At 45.3% G+C, this 20,664-nt stretch overlaps 1 protein-coding gene across 1 annotated transcript in view; it reads right to left on the reverse strand.

Annotated features, from left to right (window-relative positions):
• Positions 1–20,664, reverse strand: part of LOC134842484 (calcium-binding protein 39-like) — a 477,223-nt gene that overhangs the window by 368,677 nt on the left and 87,882 nt on the right. The window lies entirely within an intron of this gene.

The raw sequence follows: 20,664 nt of genomic DNA on the forward strand, positions 1-20,664 counted from the left end.
TAATTAGGTTAATCAGAGCGTTCTGATCGAAGCCGGAAACAGTAACGTTTTTTTGTCGACCCGATGTTAGAAAAACCACCAAAAGAACTGGCTTTGGCAGAGACGGTGAAAAGCATGTAGAGCTGTGTTTAGACGCTAGCCAGTCGTTTTAGAACCTAGCTTAATTTTCGATCGATATGTATTTCCGAGCGAATGTTACATAGTGTAACGGTCGCCTACTTAAGTCACATATGAGGTTAAAGAAAAATAGGCCCTATAACCATTGGCTCAAGAGTCAGGGACACTATCTCTTGTGTTTTTCTACCTCAAACGGTCGGAGCCAATTCGGTTCACTTGCGACATGAGACTAAAACCTTTGTTACAGCTTAAAGGCCACTACCGAAATACATCCCCACTCTAGAAAATAAGAACGTCCCCATACTTAGGTCTCAAAATACCTAAAACAAATTATTCCAAAATGATTTTAACTCAGTTGCAAATTGGGTCAAGGATAATGGTTTAACTTTTCACCCCAGCAAAAAAGTGTTACTCACAAATGTCACAAACAGTCAGTATTTTCTTAATGATACTGCCATAACTATATCCATTTCGGTTAAACATTTGAGTGTCAATTTATGTCCAGACCTTAATTGGAACAACCATATCAATAATAAATTGGGCAAAAGCATGCGGAGCTTTTGTTATATCAAACGGACTGTTCATTTTAGCGCCCCGGTAAAGACAAAATTATCTGTGTATGTTGCCTGTGTTCAAAGTATTCTTTTGTATAACTCATTTGTCTGGAACCCAAAGGTGATTTTGCTCAAAAAATGGAAAAACTTCACAAGAAAGCTAAAAAATGGTTTCTGGGAGAGATAATTATGTGGCTGCCCTTTTGACTTTACGTATTTTACCCATTTGCTATCAAATTATTCTGAACGACCTTGTTCTTTTCAGTAAATTTCTGCAAAACCGTTATGATTTAAATATTTTTATTAAAGTTTCTTTTTTTTTACTCACGAGCGGGTAATCGGTCTAGCGATACAACTGTGTTCGAGCTACCGAAAGTCCGCAAGATCACCACATGGGGAAGCTATTTTTATCGGACTGTGGAGAACGCAAACTATGTTTCAGGAAAGGGGATCAACTTGTTGCAGAATCCATCAACTGTGAAAAAAAGATTTAGAAACACTGTTTTTCAACAAACTGACGGATTTTAATTTGAACACTTCGTGTTCCTTTTTTTAAAAGTGTAAATGCGTGACTTATCGCGCTTAGTGCTGTTTGTACTTTTTGTTTTGTCCTTGCCCATTATCAGGGAATAAAGTCTTTTAGTAGTAGTAGTGGTAGTAGTAGCCCTGGTTTTAGGAGAGACCTCGTTGTCTGGGGATACTGAGACCCAGCCTTGAGCTCACTATTTTGCATGTAATTAGATTAATCAGAGCGTTCTGATCGAAGCCGGAAACAGTAACGTTTTTTTGTCGACCCGATGTTAGAAAGACCACCAAAAGAACTGGCTTTTGCAGAGACGGTGAAAAGCATGTAGAGCTGTGTTTAGACACTAGCCAGTCGTTTTAGAACCTAGCTTATTTTTCCATCGATATGTACTTCCGAGCGAATGTTCCATAGTGTAACAGTCGCCTACTTTGGTCACATTTGAGGCTTAAGAAAAATAGGCCCTATAACCATTGGCTCAAGAGTCAGGGACACTATCTCTTGTGTTTTTCTACCTCAAAAACGGTCGGAGCCAATTCAGTTCGCTTGCGACATGAGACTAGAAGCCGTTACAGCTTAAAGGCTACTACCAAAATATCCCCCACTCTAGAAAATAAGAACGTTCCCATACTCAGGTCTCGAGCTACCCAAAATACACAAACGCCGTTAAAAACAGGGTCGGAACAATCCGTATAGTTACTTTTAATTAGACAGTGGACCTTTGATCTATTTCAGATGGATCAACCTAAAACTCTCCTTACCTCAACATAACAATATAAAACACACTCAAGAAATTTAAATTGGTTACTCACATACCGGCACACTCTAGAATTTGATTAATTAAACTAACAAGTAACTCCAGAATAACTGGGGAATTAAGTTTGAATCGAGGAGTTTCAAATGAATAAGTTTTAGCTTGAGAAATGAGTTTTGGGGCTGGACCATTGGAAGACTTCGGTTGTCCACCTTTCCACCGAAGGTTCACTCTGGTCCAATACTGATTCGCTTTCTTCTCCACTCGCGATCACTCTGTCTTCTTTTAAGAATGAGACAGCTCTACTCTCGTATAATCTTATATCTGGATATTGCGAATAGCAATTTCCCGTGGCTTGTTCGACTACTTTCCCGCGATTGTAGTTCGGTTCTTCTGATCTTGTTTTCTGATTTTTTCAGTTGTCGCGAGTAACTTGAGCATGACATGCTCAATTCAAATTTTTGAAAAATTCCATTTCACCTCAAAATCATGTCTTTTGCGTTGCTCAAGGTCAAACTTCCAAATATGACCGACTGGCACATACTCCCCGGACTCAAGACCGATGTCCTCATCGCGAGTCGCCGTCTGCCAGTGAGCCCCCAGAATGTTGAGTTTGCAGCAGATTTAACAGTGCCATTAAACATTTACTACAGAAGTTTGCAGCAGATTTAACTTTATCTACACCCCAAAATTCACAATCATGTAAAATTGTCACATTATCGCTAAACAGCAATCAAAATCTGCAAATACATGCACCCTAAATTTCCGCTTTTCATGCTAATGATTAAAATTTCTTTTGATTTATCCAATCAGAAAATTGTCATGCAGCATTTTGATTCATATAATAGATATGGCATATTAATAACAATATTTTGGTTCATTAAATTTTCTTTTCCGTGACCTCAGATTTCATCCGAGTTCACGCTCAAGTCCCTTTCCTTTCCCTCTCAAGACTCAAGAATCCGACACTGAGCATGCTGCTCACTTCGTGCTCCTCGCCCTTGAGGTGCTAGACCCTGATGCATTCGACACTGTAATCTGTCTCAGCAGCGCTTCCTCATCGTCGGAGCTGATCACGATCTCTTCCCAAGCCTTTAGTTGTTCGTAGGATTGCATGCACTCCCTCTGCTCTTGCAACCTCTTCGTCTGGTTCGGCAAACCCTTCACTTTAGATTCCCTGTTCAAGAAAAAAGAGTTATGCAAGCTCAAGCTCACGTTCTTCGCTAATTCCTCCTCCAATATTGACTCCCTCGCCTTGGTATTATCTCTAGACACCCTACCAACTCTCTTCCAACCCGTAGTGATTGCATTGCGATGGGTCAGCAAGGGTGTCTTGAAGGCTTCCGGCCCTATCTCAGCCAGGAATTGTCGATATTTTTTCTGTTGCTTCTTCATGTGATCCTTCGTCACCGCGTTTAACCAAGACGTCAATGTCGGTCAAAACCATGGGAAAAATCTTATGCGGCTCCACACGTGCCTGAACTCCATAAGTATAGCGAATACTTTGCACGCAGTCTCAAACAACTCAAGCCTCCTGCTGTAATCAATAGCGTGTATCAATTTCGCTGCCAGTGCCCTCGACTCCCGATTTTTCGTCACGTTTTCCTCCATCCATCGCAACGCCAGCATCGAACTCACTACCAGGAAGGTGACCTTCTGTCGATGATCGGGTAACCCGAATGACCGAACTTCCTCCACGTCCCATATCAAGCAGAGGTTCGAGTGCTCCGGATACCACACCGTCTATGCCAGACAGTGGCACTGGCTTTCCCCATGCGTGAGGTTGATACTCCTGAGGTTGCGTTCTCCTGAAGCTTCCAGCAGAGGTTGCATGCAGCTCCATCATCTTTTCTTGTGTCTCTCGAAATCACTCGTGTTCTCGCCTTCCAGACCCAAGAGTTCTTCCCCCCGGATCTCACTCAAGTTATCTCTTTGCTTCCCCGGTACAGTTCCCAGGATCTTTCTCAACAGTCTGTGCGAGTGATAGCACTTGGGTACCGAGAAGGCTTTGTCGATTAGTATCCTCTGACTGGATACCTCCACCAATGGCATGTGTAATGGATAGTGGCTTCCACACAGGTTGGCCATCACCCATACCACTAGGGACTTCGCGTTCACTGGCAAACTATAGGCTTCACTCACGGGAAACCCCATTTGTGCCTCAATACCAATATTCCACCCTCTGATGTGCTTCTGGGTTATTTGCAACGCCCCAGGCCATGACTCCACGCTCAACGCTGTCACTAAGTGGTGCTCGGACTCCAGCATCTCCAGTGATTGAAAAATGCACATCCATGAGAAGAACCCCAGCGCCGTTGCTATATTCACCGTAGTGTTCGTGTAACACTCAGCCACTATATGTACTTCACTCTTCTCCTTCACTGTGATGTCACCAAACCAAATGGCTAGGACTTCCTTCTGGAAGGGCTGTATCCTGACACAGGATCGTCCATCGCAAGAATGCTCTCTACTTCCACACATCAGGTCTAGACAACTACCGGGTTCCATCTTCTTCGCTGATTTATCTAGCTTGCTCACTGTTTCTTCCGACTCCTTACTATGGGGTAGGATCAGTTTTCGTACCACATTCAGAGTCCCCAAGTCCTCATCCTTCATTGGTGACAGTCTCACTCGCTCCGTGACTTTTTCAATCAAACTCGCATGAAGATGTGGACACCAAGAAGGCCTCAGCAAATTCCAAACCGTCCCCAAATTCGTAATCAGCATGCCGTTTCCATTTCCCATCTTCAATTCTACCCTCTTGTTCGATCGCGGCACGCTAATTACTTCTGGTGTCTTCTCAAGTGTCAGGCCTAGCCTCGGCCTTTCCCTTTCCACTGTGTCAATTATCTTCTCTGTCCAGAACTTCAACAATTCTGTCACTTCATATTTCTTGTGGGCGTTCCCGGCCTCTGAATCCAAGAAAGGGTTGTATGCTATCCCCATTACTCCAGACACATATTGATATTCTCCCCGTTTTGTGGGTTTCGAGTAATCTTCAGCCCGGGCTAAATTACGATGCACGTCATGCCCCTCTTCGAACTTCTTGTTGTAGAACCTCCGTATTTCATCAAGTTTCCCGTGACTCTCTAGAGACTGTCTGGAGCCATCCTCCTTTTCGATTCCAGTATTCTGGTACACGTTCAGGGTGAGCGTGGAGACTCTCCTTTCCATAGTTTTACTTCCCATCGCCTTCTGATGACACGTTTGGACGGTACTGTCGGTCATCACGGACATTATTCACCTCAAGAAACAAGTGGTATTTTTTCTTCTCGCCAGACTCAAACCGGAATTATCTCTGGCGATATGCTGTACCAGCATCTGATAAACTTCTAGATTCTTGTTGCCCAACTTCATTTTATCGTGTGAGTTCAACACCTCCAGCTCTATTCCCACCAAGCTCCATGCAAACATCAGCTGTCCTGCCGTTCTGACGAAAGGGTTTGCCATCAATGGCAACGCTGACGAGGGTGTTCTTCATCGCCTCTTCGAAATACTCTAGCAGCAAGTTTTGCCAAGTTCGTCTCAGCTGGTTCCCCAACTCTAACTTATTAATCTCGGCTTTCTGTTGGGTAGCCCAATGACGACGCTTGCGGGACACTCCACGATCAAGTTTCTTCAGGCAATCCTCCAGTTAGTTCATGGTCTCCAGAGCCACCCACCAAGGTCGAGCGGTATTCCTCGTCGCATTTCTCTCAAGAGGATCGCTAGCCATGCCATTTGTTTGCCAGTGGCCTGATGTTGAATCGAGAGCCATTTTTTGCCAACGTCCACCTCCCACGTTTGTCCACTCGTCGCACCCCTTTTGGTGTGTGCCTTCTGAGGTCCGAAGTCCTCCTCTGTTGTCGAGTACGTTGAGACTTCCATTCCCTTCATCACCTCGGCCAACTTCCGTGGTGCGGAGCTGCCCTTGTAAGCCGCTGTCTTCCGTCGCGCTAGAATCATGGGAGCCGTCTCCTTCAGATTCTTTTCTGAGACTGCGTCCGCCGAGGGACTACTTAACTCTTCTGCCTCTCTTCCCCTTTTCCGAGACCCTATTCCTTTACTCGGGGGCGTCCCCACTATCATCACTGATTCAACTTCTTTATCCTGGTCCGGCCTTTCCAACTCTTGCCTCCCCCTTCTCGAGCCTTAAGAATTTTAATATCTTTATTCATATTACTAGTCCTATTCTTATCATACTTTTCAACCTTACTCATTTTATCATCAGTTTTTTTGCTTAGAGTAGAGCTGTCTGTACATGCGTCATCTTTGGTCTTCTGTTCCGTTTCCCTCAGCTTGATCATCTTCCCTAGTAGCTTCTTTCTCGTTTTTTATCCAGTCCGGTACCCATCAAGACATGTTCCCCGAACTTCACCACCGTGTTCCACAACTCTTCTTTGAAGTCCTCCAGCGTAGTCTCGCTCTTCTTTCTCTGGTCGAATTCGCTCAGGAAATCTCGTCATGCCTTTTCATCCAGTGTGTTCAGGATCATCCATTTATTGCCTTCAAAAGCGTTCCTCTTGCTTTCTTCGGTGCTCAAAAGCTTCATCACCTTGTTAGAAGTCTCACTAGTCAAAGGCAATTCCAGATATTTGCGAGGGGATCCCAGAGGTGGGGTGGCCGTGTTCGCCCAGTCGTCTCCACTCAAGTCCTGCAGCAGCTCCTGCGTGGTGAAATCCCTTTCAGCTGAGTCCTGCTTTGGTGTATTTCCCACCTCCATTTCTTCTCCCGCTTCACTGAGGGTCTCATCCATACTCTCCCCTTCCTCTGACTCAGCTTGTTCTTTCTCTAGTGCATCTCTAAACCTGTTCTCTACGGGGTTGCTTCTTTTTTCTCTAGGAGTGCCCACCGATAAGGGTGAGGGTGTTGCCGGGTCCAGCTTTTTGTATTCAGTGAGGGCTACAGATAAGGGACCTGCTGCATCTAGCTTCAGCTCTAGCTCCTTCAATCCGTAGGGCGCTCGGTATTTCCTCGTGGCGAGCCTCATTTCATCTTTTAGAGCAATGTGTTCCTCCTCCACGATCATTCTTCCATCATCCCAAATCGGCAGCTTGTTCTCCAGCTTAGCCTCCTCGAGCGTCCTCAAGATTTCCTGAACCTCGATTTTCGGGGGCATTGAGCCTCTCATCTTTTTTGTCTGTGTCGTCCATGAGTTTATCTTGATGTCACACGTGTGGAAATAAACTGCGGCTGAGTATCCAATAAGTAAGGGATCCCAACCGTCCGTAAACTCCTTTTAGTGTTTCTCCACAGTGGCTCTTGCGTGTAGGGACGGGACCACCAGCGGGCTATTCATCCCCAGGGTCATTCTTCTGACCATTGGGAATTCAGGGACGGTGGTGGGCAAAACTTCTCGCTCAATTATCATTTCCAACTCCTTTTTTCACCAGTTCAAAACTCCCTTTTCGCGCCGGGGTTCTCAAGGTTTCTTCCTTGTCCGCTGCTAGGGGATTCAAGTTACAGAACTTGGGGTAGGTCTCAATGGGACCCTCACGTCCCCCCATTCTGCACTTCAGTTGTCCTCGGAAGTTGAACACCATCAACTCTGGGTCCTTAACTTTCCCGAAGAGTATCGTGTCGCTCATCCGCGCCCTCAGCTCTTCTTGCCTGCACCAGTTCAGCGCCGTCCCATCTGGAGCACTTATCAAGCTCACGTGCACCACTGAATTCCGGTATGCCGCCACGAGCGGATCAGAAAAGGCGTATGTTACCGCCGGCCCATAGATGCAGGTCACGACTTCTCCAAGCCCCCTAATCATCCCTAATGGGTCAGATCTCATGGCCAAACACAGATCAGTCAAGAGAGGTATGCCTCCATTCGCCTCCTTCAATTCTTCTCTCGTCTTAGGATTCCTCTCTTCGCCCGTCAGGTATCGTTTTTGCATTAAGAGATACTACACCAGCAACGTCTTCAGCCCGGCATCACACTTGTATGAATAAGTTTCCGCGGATCAGAGTACTAGTGTTAAGTATCCATCAATTCGGAGCGTTTCCACACCCCTACTGAACATGTAGGCCGGGCCCATGTTGAACAGATACCTGGGGTAGACCAACGACAGGGCCAGTCAGAGGTTAATGGGCATATTCAGTAATTCCTGCAGGAAAGCATCGAAGATGGCATCCCCCGCATAGAACACTCTGCCCATGTACCTCTTCTCCCAACAAGGGCTTAAGAATCTCAAGATCTCTTGGTTCTTTCTAGTCTTTAGCTCGGCCTTCGCGTTCTACCTCCAGAATCCTCCAATGGTGACTTCATTTGCCGCTGTGACAAATCTTCCCACCGTCATATACCTGCTTTCTGCTACTTCTAGCTGTCCCTCAAGAAACTCTCATATTTGTTTGATGAGAGGTGGAGCACTCTCCCGCGTCTTATCCGTGGCATTCTCAAGCCTTGGGGTCAGAAACGGCCACCTGCCTCTCTCTTGCGTTAAACGGTACCCCATCGATTCCAACTGTTTTTCGGGGGCAGCCACATTTTTCCTTTCGTTACTCGGTCCCCTCGCCTTGCTGGTGGAACTCGTTATCGTCATATCCATGCTCCGAAACCACAGGCTGGCTGTTAAGTGGCATATTATCGGGTGATTTTCCCTTATCTCCGGACTGAATTTTAGTTGCTGAGCGAGATTCGGCACTTGAAGACAGAGGACCTCATCCAGCACAATCAGAATATCCGCCAATTCGTAGAATCCTCTTGAAGCATGAGACACATCTGCCCATGCCGCTGCCAACTCCGACTTAAGAAGTCTCAAGTTTATTGGCTCCAGCTCGCGATTGGGAGCTGCCATAAGTATCCGCCACGCGTTCCATCCCGCTATCAAGATCAACATTGCATACACAAACTGCAAGGCAGGCGGCATACTCGCGTAGCCCGAGGATGTCGTAAATGCCACTCTTGTCTTGGATACAAATCGAGAAACCACAGACTCCGACACCTCGTTCATTGCGGCGAACATCGTCTGGATTGCTTCCCAGATTTTCTTGGGTGTTGGTGCCTCAGCTTTCAGGTGCTCCAGAAGCCCTGCCACATGCAGGTGGTCGTTCATTCCCGCAAATAGCAGCAGTTCCGGCTCGCAAGGCGTCTCCGACTTGATCGACACCACCAGGGTCAGCATCTGATTCAGCTCCGCACCAGGCAGCAGATACACTAAGGTCTCTGGCCAGAATAACTTCGGGGACGTCCCCTCAAAATCCGAACCCGCCACGATGATCACCCTCGCTGCTCTTGGATCCGATCAATCATACACTGCCAACGTCTTGACCAACTGTGAGCTTCCACAGGGTTTACCATATCTTGGGTCCTCGGCCACCTTTGAACCCTCATACGCGGCATCTAGGAGCCCCATGTGTTTCGGCTCAAGCAGCTTCTCCACCACTCTCAATTGTGCGGGAGTTGTTACCCTGATTCTGGCTATACTCGTTCGATGCTTGGGAGGTTCCACTATGAGTCCTGGACTCCCCAATTGCTTGAGCGGTCTATAGTTGACTGGTCCCATTATCGACTTCAGCGGGATCCCAGTCAAGTCTGCTGTCTCCACTGTCCTTGCTCTTGAGAAATGCGCCTAGTGGGCCTTCAACCAGTCCACGCAGTGGTGTCTACTCAAGTCCTCGTGCGAGACGTTTTTGAGTCCCAGGACTTCTGCCTACTCCTGCCTGCATTCCAACTCCTCCAGATCCAACTCTTTCACCCTCTCTAGATATCGTGTCTTGCTGGTCTCTGCCGGTCTCCCCGCCTTCTTATTGTCCACCACAACCACTGAAGACACCACCGAACTTTGAGGCGTGGATGACTCAGCCTCCTCTGCTTCCATCGGTGTGGATCGCAGTTGTCTGGTCCGGCTGCTCTTTGAGCTATCTCTCGAGTCGATTCTCGCTCCCAGACGGCCAGATAGGGGCCTAGTGGCAAAGAAAGAAGGGACGTATCGGGGTGGACCAAAGGTGAACTGGGCTGTTTCCAGCAAGTCTGACTCTAGAATGTTTATGTGCCCCTGGAAGACATCATTCAGTCACTCCGTGCCCCTGGGCCTATCGAAATGGATGCCATCCGAGGATGCATCATCCGGAAGGGAGCGTTCCATCATATCGGCCACGTCCAAGAATCTCACTGGGAGCACGCTCTTTTGCTGAATCTGTCTGATTACGTCGTATATATTGCGCACTTTCTCATTCATCTCTCTCGCGTGTTGGTCGGCCTTCATGTTGTACGGAACAGTGCAAATGGTGAGTATCGCGAGATCTAGATAAATCCTCAGTTCCTCAAGAATGCAACTCATCTTCTCGTGCAGCCTCACCGTGTACATCTTCACTATGTCTAACATCTCCAGAGATGCCAACATCTGCAGCGTCGCAGCTCCAGAAAACTCCAACTTGCCAATGTGACTGGATTCGAGTCAGCACTCGTATCAGGCTGTCCCCTATAATCAAGTGGACCGCACCCTCTGGTATTCTTGGCTGTGTGATGTACTCAGCCCAAGCCGCGTCATGGAAGCAATCCCTCCTCGCCCGTTGTGCCATTGTCCAGTCCATGCGGTTGTGCCTGTGATATGCACCATCCGTGTTCTTCTTATAGCTCGCAATTAGTACATTCCTGACTGGATGGTTTCTCCAGGTGGGAGGTCGCTCTTCTCGTGCTGAATCGTCACAAGTCCTCGACTGCAACCTATTATGTAGCTCCTCGAGACGCAATGAACTCGTGCCGATTTGGCTACTGCTTGGATTTGAACTGGGAGTGTATCCCGGGAGCGTGACCTCCATCAATAGCCCTATTGGTTGCGTATCTAGACCGCGCACGGATTGCACCGGCTCAGGTGGTATCCACACTTCTAGCCCCTCGTTCATGTGCTCCTGGGCTACTCGGTCTAAATTAAATTGACCACTAGACCCGGGAACCTCATCCACCTCCATTCGCGACTCTGGTCTCGATCCTGTGGCAGCTGGTTCCGTCGTCCTCGTCTTCTTTTCATTCTGCCTCGCGAACTCTCGTTGCCTCCTCTGAATCTTTTCCATCTCTGATTTTATCTGCTCCAGTTCGTCTAGTTCTCGCGCACCTTCTGTTCCTGCTGGTACTCCGCCCTGATGATGTTCGGATCTCCCCTTGCCTGATCCCCCTCGAGGATCGCTTGATCTCTCTCTCCAGGTTTGCCTGGTTCCTCTCAAATTTTGCACCATCCCTATCAAGGTTCGATTTGTCTCGCTCCCTCTGGGCCCTTTCTAGTTCCTTCTTCAAATTACTGAGGTCCGGGTACGCTTCCTCTGTCTGCTGAGACCGTATCATAGACAATGGCCTGCTCGTGGATTGGGCTGCGAATCCCACTGGTGGTCTGGTGGGGAGTTGGAACTCTCCCGCACCATATTCTGTGTTATTACTCAAATCGGGATTTCTTGCCAAGTCGAATCCCCTCACGCCTCCATCCACGTTCCAGGATAGCCATCTGGTCTGTTCTTGATTGGATATCCCCTCTGAGGTGTAGCCAACCGTCAACACGGCTTCTGTCGCTGATTCTCTACATTCACACTGCGCCTCTAACTGTAGGATAGCGTTCAACATCACGGCCAACCTCTCATCGACTTGGGTGTAGTCGAGATTCCTCAAGCGCTTGGATAATTCGTCGAGGGTAGGCCTTCTTAGCGCTGCTGGCATAGATTTCCAGAAGCGATCCACCATCGTCACTATCTTTAGATGATTCTCACGTGTCAACCAACTCGAGAAATACCTTACCAGTTAGACTCAATAAATACCTTACCAATCGGTGCTTGAGAATTGCTTCCCTCTGACACTGCTAATAAAGAACCTGCTCAAGATATCCTTCTCTCTTCAAATGAGTGTGGCCTGGTCGTCAATTCAATTTTGCAGATCACTCAGAAAATAAAACCCATTTTTTAGACCAAGATGTTCTGTCCCTAACCTAAGCCCCTCCCCATTCTTGTGTTTTTAAAACGTTATCCCACCAATTATTTGCTAAAATTTTTCAGTTAGTGATTTTAAGAGAATGCAGATTCATTTCATGTTTTAGCGCCCTTAACTCTCTGAGATTTAACTGTCATGCCAATTACATTAAAATCCGTCTACCTGCTTCGCGCCCCCTTGTACCTAACTCGTGCCCCCCTTTAACCTAACTCGAGACTCCTTTGCCTCCTAACTCAAAGCCTCCATGTCCGCCCAAAGCTCAGGCGATACTCAAGTAGTACTTCTTGTGTAGGTGTACCGTTATCTCTTTTTCTGCAAAGACCACATGTAGGATGGCGCACAATTCGCTAGGGTTCAACTTGCCCCTGTTTGGGTCATAGACCGGCATCGAGACCATCATTATCCCTCTTTCGACCATGAATTCTCTCAGCCTCGTTAGTGCCCACATCACGTGTTCGGGGTCTATCGTGTTCCTTTCATTGACCCTTGTTACCAAAAATCACAGGTATTTGCCCGGAACTTGTGAAACTGAGGGAGGAAGCGCAGCGCCATTCCTCCCAACCCCGGTCTCTGCCTAAATAGAAACTCCAAATTCTGATATTCTCTCTTGAAGTCGGCCTCTAGTCTCGACTTGAAGCTCATGTCTGCCGTTATGCAGATAGCGCTTTGCCTGTCTGACAAGATGAAGTCGCTTCCGTTAACAGGATGCTCTCTGAAAATTCATTGGGTATTTCAAATTTTGTCTTGAAGTTTCGCCCTATGGTAGGCTCAGCCTCCACCTGATTCAATTCCAACCCGCTGGTCTCTCTCACTTCCCTGAGCTTCTTTATCATCAATTTTTTGGTGTGGGTAAGTCCTACCCCCACTCCCCGGACAAAAATTTTTATCGACGTCCCCGTCAATTATGCTGAGTCTAAATTATCTGGTGGTATCTCAAGTGGAAGGTCGGTTGCTGTCCAACCGAAGAGCGGATCTTTCGTTTTCGCATGTTTTTCCGCTGACACGTGGACCTGCTGGATACTTTGCGCTTCTTCTCTTTTGTTCTTGAGGTCACGCATCCATTCCAGTATCCTGAAGTTTGTGTTTTCCCTCCTTTCTATCTCGCTCTGCTCCAGATCTGTTTCTCGTTCTAGTATCGGGTAATCCTCCTGCAAGTTGGGTTCGCTGTCGTTGATGATTTGCCATTCTTTATCGGCTACCAGCTCGCCCACACTCACTAAATCTTCGCCTATCTCACCAGGTTGTATCTTGTCAATCAAGAAGTCATCCCCATACCTGTTGTATCTCATGCATGTCCGCTTGCGATTGCCATTCCTTGTTCCTGCTGTCTTCGGCAAGTCTGGTTCTATCCATTTTGGCATCTCGTTCTGCTCTGGATCATTCCAATCTTCCTCCGCAAAGGATCCCGCATCTGAGTCTGTATCTATCTTATCATTATCATCCATGCTCACATCCTCGTTGCCATCATTTTTCTCTCTAGTGCCTTTTTCTTTCGTTTCGCATGCTGGCTCTACCAATAGGTACTCGAGTCCTTCCATATTCTGCGGTACGCACCAGTCTTCCGGAGATGGGACATGAGGCTTCAAATTTTCACAGTGCGCTGCACACCCTGTACTCAAGCGGTAGAGCCGTCCCTGTTGATGTACCTCCGTTATCATGAACGGTCCTCGCCATTTCTTTAGTAGTTTTTTTGTTCCCTTCGGAGGTATGATTTTCTGGAACACCCAGACATATTGTCCCACTGCATACGGTTTCGCCTGAAGTATTTTCTCATCATACTTCTTCCGCTGCCTCATTTGTGCTTGCGCCGTGTTCCTCCTGAAGAGCTCGTTTAGCTCCTGTTGTCTCTTGACCGCTTCTTTCACATAAGCCTCAGGCGACGTCTTTTTCCCTTTGTATTCTGGGTAAAAGAATGCTAGGGGCATTGCTCTCTCCCTGCCCGTTAACATCAAGAAGGGGCTGATTCCTGTTGTTGAGTGTTGCGTGCTGTTGTATGCCCCTATCACTTGCAGCAGATACTCATCCCAGTCTGTCATGTATCTCGAGCAATACACCCTGAGCATGTTCACCAGCGTTCTGTGTTGTCTCTCCACCAGTCCGTTAGTCTGAGGATGGTAAGTTGTTGAGTGAGCCTGAGCAATGTGCGATCTCTTCATCAACTCTTTTGTTAGGTCCCCCACGAAGGCTTTCCCGTTGACCGACTGGAATGTCATCGGACAACCATATCGCGATATCCAATGTGTTATCAAATGGTCACAAGTCTCCTCCGCTGAGGCTGTTTGACATGGCACTGCTTCTGCCAACTTATAAAAGTGGTCTATTACGACCAGTATTTGATTATCTCCCGAGTCGGTCATGCAGATCTTCTGATGGTCTATCTGCACGACTTCGTTAAATTCCGAGCTCTCTACGGACTTGAGTGGGAACTTCATTTTTTTTTGGATCTTTCACTTGTTAACACGCCAGGCATGCGTTCACCCATCTCTCGCAAGCCTTTCTTAACCCCCGCCAATCAAACCTGCGTAGTATTTTTTTGTTGTACTTGTCTATCCCCTGATGTCCCATTTGGTCGTGCGATCTGAGTAACACTTGCATCTGGTATAACTGTGGTAGTATGATGAGGTTATGCTTGTTTAATATCTTCTCATCATCTTTTCTTCTACAGGCTACCACACCATCAGCTGTGTGATAGAGTAATTCTTTTCTCTCCTTGTAGAACTGGCTGAAGATCTCGTAACTGTCTTCCTCCAGATCCCCTTTCTCTTTGACTCCTGTCCGGATCCATTTGGAGAGATTGCTCGTCATCTTGTCATTCTTCTAGGCTCGTATCAGATCTGACAGTCTATATCTTGCCTTGACGTGTTCCTTCAATGCCATCATCTGGCCATTCATTTCTCCAGGACTGTGGATGTCGTCTCTTAGCTTGACGCAAATTATCCTTCTCAAGACCTTCCCGTCATCATCTGGCACCAGGTTTGTTCTGACATTTGAATTGCACGATAGCTCCCTGAACGGTTTCCTTGATACTGCAATTCTCTCAAGTTCTTCACCTCCGTACACCTCCTGCTGATCCAGATTGTTCGTTCCTGAGGAAGGGTCAGTCTGTAGTTCCCTGTCACGGTGCCTCATTTTCTCTTCTGCCAATATCATGCAAAAACTATCTTTGTCATTGCTACTATTCTCTGAGTCTTCATCCCACTCATCGGACTCCCAGGACAATTTCTCTTCTGATGTGGGCCACTCCCCGGACTCTTGACCTAATCCAAGGTGTTCGTCCTCCTCCCTAAATGACACTTTCTTCTTTCGAACCATAGTCTGCCTTAGTATCTCTTCGGGATTTTATCAACTAGTGACTGCACGACATCTTTGTCATCAAGTTGCTTTTCTTTCTACGAGTCGTCGCCATACGCTGCCTCATTTCTTCTCAGTATTGAGACTTCTGGTCCGTCCATATCATTGTTCCGGAGTACAGGTTTATCGTCTGTTAGATTCTCAAGTAATCCCCTCAAGTCCTCACCTATCTTCGCACTTCTCGTCTCTACTTGATTGAGATCGTAGCTTTTTGCCTTTTGTGTTTCCCTCACTATTTTTGACTTGAGCATTACTTCCATTGGCATCCCTCGGTTTCTCTTCAAGATTGTTCTCTCTGGACGCTCCTCTGGTAATTCGGGATGATCCTCTATTGGTTTACCTGACTTGTCGAGCCACCTCGTGAGTGGAAGGCTGTCGTACGTTTCTTTGTCTATAAAAGAGAAGCCATCTTTTTGTCCGCCTCCTTTTATTCCTGTCTCTCGTAGAATTCTGTCTTCTTACTCAAGCTATCGGCTTTTTGATGTTTGTCCCTTGTTCTCCAGAATACTGAGCAATCTAGAGGGCACAGTGTTGAAATGCGTAGTAGCAAAGAAGGAAGAGGAACGTGATACGGCAGAGAAGATCTTCGAAATACTGTTGAATCGATTCGGATCAGGAATGAAGGGCCACCAAGCTATGATGAGATTTGAAAAAAGAAGACAAAGGGACGACGAGTCAATCGATCGGTTCCTGGTTGATCTTGAGAGCCTGAGAAGAAGAAGTGATCCGGAAGAATCAACAAACAGAAGAAATGTCAGCATCGCCTCGAAATTTATCGACGGGGTAAAAAGTGACGACTTGAGAACGATGTTGGCGACGTATTATACACTTTCAAAGGATAATGCACCAACCCCAGAAGAGATGAGTCAAAAGTCTAGGGAGTACATATTGATGAAACCAAAAAAGTATCCGTACTCAGAAGGCAGGAATATGCAAGGGGGAATATGTTGGAATATGTTGGCGACGTTTTATACACTTTCAAAGGATAATGCACCAACCCCAGAAGAGATAAAACAAAAGTCTAGATAGTTCATGTTGACGAAACGAAAAAAATATCCGTACTCAGAAGGCAGGAATATGCAGGCCTGTCTTTCGTCGTTGTCCTGTTCCAAGTGTAGTCTCATGCCTTCTACCCATGTGTCAATGCAGCCATCCGAGTCATCTTTAAGCTCTTTGGGTTTCTTGAAGTCCTTCCTGGATTTACCACTTCCTCTTTCACTCGAGTCAGTGTTCCTTGTTGTGAACGCTTCTAGTGTCCTGTTCATCATTTCCCAGGTGCTTGCCCATGTCATGGCGTCAGGTGCTACATTAGTGTTCGTACTGGAGTCCTCTGGTGTATTCGTAGTGTTTGAGGTTCCACCCTTCATGATGGTCTTGGACCCCCCTGCCCCTGAGTCGTTGCAATCCGGGGTAACGCTGTAGACTCCCGTTTATTCCGTTGCGGTTCTATGAAGTCAAGTCTGGTGCCTTGCGGTCTATCTGCTACCAGTTTGTCTTGCGCTGTAGAGTTTCTCAAGAGAGCATACAGTTTGGGTTGTATGGCACAAGAATTTTCAGCTTGGTCTTTGCTGATTTATTCTATTCTCGTCTCTAGATTCCACAATTTTTTTGTCTTGAAGGTATCAGCGGCCAGACGAAGATGATTCTTGAAAATGAAGTTAACTCCATAGGCGACAGAAACGCCTGTCGTCTCCACCATATGAATCATATTCGCTGGCATGATTAAACCTTGTCGCGCTTTCAGCGTGATAGCTTGGCACCCTCCCATATTCAAGCCTTCATGGGAACCGAAGAAAAATTTCCTTCGGGACTGCTGCAGGAACTGGTTGAAGAGATCTTGGTTGATGCTCGTCGGGGCTATCAAGAAGAACGTCTTACATCCTTTCAGTAGAATATAGAGGACTGATGTGCTGGAAAAATCTTGGTGGAACATTGTCACAGCGCCATCTTGAGAAATGAGAAGAAAGTTGGACTCTTTATTGGGCCGACATGCTGCGGGCAAACTTTTTGAATGAATTTGTCCCAGCGAGGTACTCGATAGGAATGACGGTTGTGTAAATTTTGTGATTTTTTGATGTGCGGCATCAGCGTCAATAATGTTGTAAAACATGGGAGGTGTTTTTCTGAACAACTGATCCACCTCTTTTTCATCAATTATCCTTGTTTGTTCCTGGAATGGTTCAATACTATAACTTAGTAAGAAATTAGAAATTGAATTGAAAAAAATTCGGAAAATCATCCAGAGACATTTCAACCTCAACTTTCAGTGAATGAATGAATGACGGTCATGATAAAAAATTTATACTGGCAACCTTTGTTGGCAAATCTTTTGAAAAGAAAGCGTACTAAAGCGTTAGTAGTACTAACCCTGAAATTCGAGTCGTACGAGCGGAGGGTTAATGGTTTTTTGTAACCTTCCAATAGAAGCTTCACGACGTTTGGGTTGTCGAGGACTGATTGTGACACTTTTGACGTAAAGCCGTTGAATCGAAAGGCGTCAGGAACAAAAACAGCATATTCTGAGTTCAAAAACTCTGCTTCCTGAAGGGCACTTTCGATATGTTGCGCTTCAACTGTCCTTACCAACGATTTCGCGATTTTTACTTGTGAACATAATTTTTTTCTCTGTGAACGAAAAAACTCACGCAGGATAACACTCTTCGTAAATCTTGGATAGTCGTGAAGCTCTCCAGTTGCCTCAAATGCAATATGCGTGAGTCTCTCGGCAAGACTATCTTTACAGAAGGCCAGATGGAAGCGGCCTTAGAATCCACTCTAGTCTGTTTTGCTTGCTGAAAAAAAGAAGTAAGTGGGTAGTTTGTCCGGGTGAGTTAAACCCATTTGAAAAAACCCAAAGAACCAGCGTTGTGACTTCATTTAAAAAAATTAACTCCATTCTTCATTCAAGAAATATCATATTTCTATTTCTATCATAAATAATGATTATTTTCACTAAACGTGCCAAAATCCTGTACTACAGGATGTACTACAACAAAAGTAGTACTTTTGAACAAATTTTTTCGAGCTTTTGAGAACGATAAAAAAGTTGTAGGCATTGGCCTGTGATAAAAATTGGCAATGTTTTGTCATTTGACACTGAATTCCGGGCCTTATGGCTAAAGGTTTGAACATGAATTCCGAGATCAATTTTTTGCATAGTTGACAGCATTCGAAAGTGCCATGGATTCCGGGCCTAATGAATATCTCTCCGGAATCCATGGCACTTTCGAATGCTGTCAACTAGGCAAGGAATTGATCTCGGAATTCATGTTCAAACCTTTAGCCATAAGGCCCGGAATTCAGTGTCAAATGACAAAACATTGCCAATTTTTATCACAGGCCAATGCCTACAACTTTTTTATCGTTCTCAAAAGCTCGAAAAAATTTGTTCAAAAGTACTGGACTTTGGCACGTTTAGTGAGAATAATTTTTCTTGAATGAAGAATGGAGTTCATTTTTTCACAATTCACAGGCCTACAATTTTTTTATCGTTCTCAAAAGCTCGAAAAAATTTGTGAAGTTTTCGAGATTAATGATTAACAATGTTACCTTGTTTGCAGTTGAACTTTGCTGTTCTTCTGTATCAAGAAGATTCAAGTTGAACTTAGAGACATCCCCAACTTCAGAGTCAACTTCAGCTGTTTCAAACAGTTCTTCCTCTTCGAGAGGAAGCTTTTCCTGTGCAGTTCCGGACTTTTCGTAGAACTCGTTGAAGGTTCTTCTTCCTCTTCCAGTGGAAGTTCAGCATTTTCTTGGTTCACTGAACAGGATGTTGTTGGCAACATTTGTGCTGTTCCTGCCTGTGGAGAACTCTCGTTGAAGGTTCTTCTTCCTCTTCCAGTGGAAGTTCAGCATTTTCTTGGTTCACTGAACAGGATGTTGTTGGCAACATTTGTGCTGTTCCTGCCAGTGGAGAACTCGTTGATTTTTTTTTGACTTGTTGAAGTTGACTGCGCAAATAAAACACCTGGGAGTCAACTGCGTCCATGTCTAAACACAACTTGTCTATATTGACTATGACTTCCGAAGTTTGGAGTCCAAAATCTTACATAACAAAAAAAATTGGTTGAAAATCATGTTCAACATTCAAGTTGCAATTGATTATTTTATTATTTTATTTTATTTCAGTCACTAAAATAACGGTTATTTTTTATTGCAAAATTATTTTTTTCAGTTGGCCAAAAGCAACCCAGGGCCTGAGGGCTAACAAAACCTTACCAAACCGAAACTCTTCGTCTTCAAACTGCTTGCGTCGACGTCTATCAGCCAGGGAAAACGCTTTTTTGCAGCCTTTCCATGTTCTCACGACTGCATCAAAGTTTGTTCGTGTTGGCGCCAGAAAATTTGCTTCGACTCCTCGTACACGATTGCTCCTGATTTTGTTCCAGCAGTAGGGACTCAATGCATGTTCAGCAACTGCATAGATGTCCGCGAACCAAGAAGATTCGGGCACACCGCAAAACATGCATCGGAGCGTGCTCTCCCGTTTGACCTGCTTAGCTCGGCAAACGTTTAGTCTTCTGTGGCGGTTGAGCGTGCCGGTAGAGTGAAAGACTTTACGACATTCTAAAAAAGTTATAGTTTATCACTGATATATCATGGGATGATGCAAACAAAATTCTAATATGTGAATGATTATTGATTAATAACATGATGTAATTTAATTACAGTACTGGCTTCTGGAAAAACCAATAAAAGTTTTGTTGATTACCAGGTTACATGCATGCCATTTTCCTGTAAATATCGGTTGTTCTAATATGGTTGATTTCAGTGATTCGTCACGAATTCGTGAATTACGAATTCATTCACGAATGATTCGTGACGGTCACGAAACGGTTTCAGTAATTTAGTATAACCCGGTTATACGGGCCGTATCATGACAATGATTGTCACACTTGACGGTCAATATTTCAGTATTTAAATAATTTATTTTTCTTTATAATGCAATCTAGAGGTTTTTGTCAATCAAAAAATCAATCAAATGAACTTTAAATTTACTCGAAAACACAAAGTGTATTTTGTTTAAGACCAATCATAACTGTAGTTCAACTGAAGTTCATGTATCATCATGATGGTTTAACCATTCTAATCTACACTTAATTATTATAATTACTTACCATTGCAGGTTTTGTCAGTTTCTCTTCTCTGACGATTTGGCATTTCTTACTGAAAATAAGAAATTTAACTTGTAACAATTGTTGAATTTAAATTCAACTTGGAAAGTTTGAAGGTGGATTATAATCTTCGCTGCGATAAACGAATAAATGAAAAATAATTGAAACAATGTTATCAATAACTTTTTGCCGACGAGAAAGTTACGAGAAAAGACACGAGAAAGTTATATACTATGCCTGCCGTTTCAAAGCTCATATGACTAATTAAACGACTGCGCTGCACGGTGTGTGTGAATAACAATGCACTGCCACGTGTTTCAGAGAAACTTTCTCAGAGAAACGGATTTATTGCTATGGTAACAGAG

This window comes from Symsagittifera roscoffensis, chromosome 3 (assembly GCF_963678635.1).
Source record: "Symsagittifera roscoffensis chromosome 3, txSymRosc1.1, whole genome shotgun sequence".
NCBI classification, from domain to species: domain Eukaryota; kingdom Metazoa; phylum Xenacoelomorpha; order Acoela; family Convolutidae; genus Symsagittifera; species Symsagittifera roscoffensis.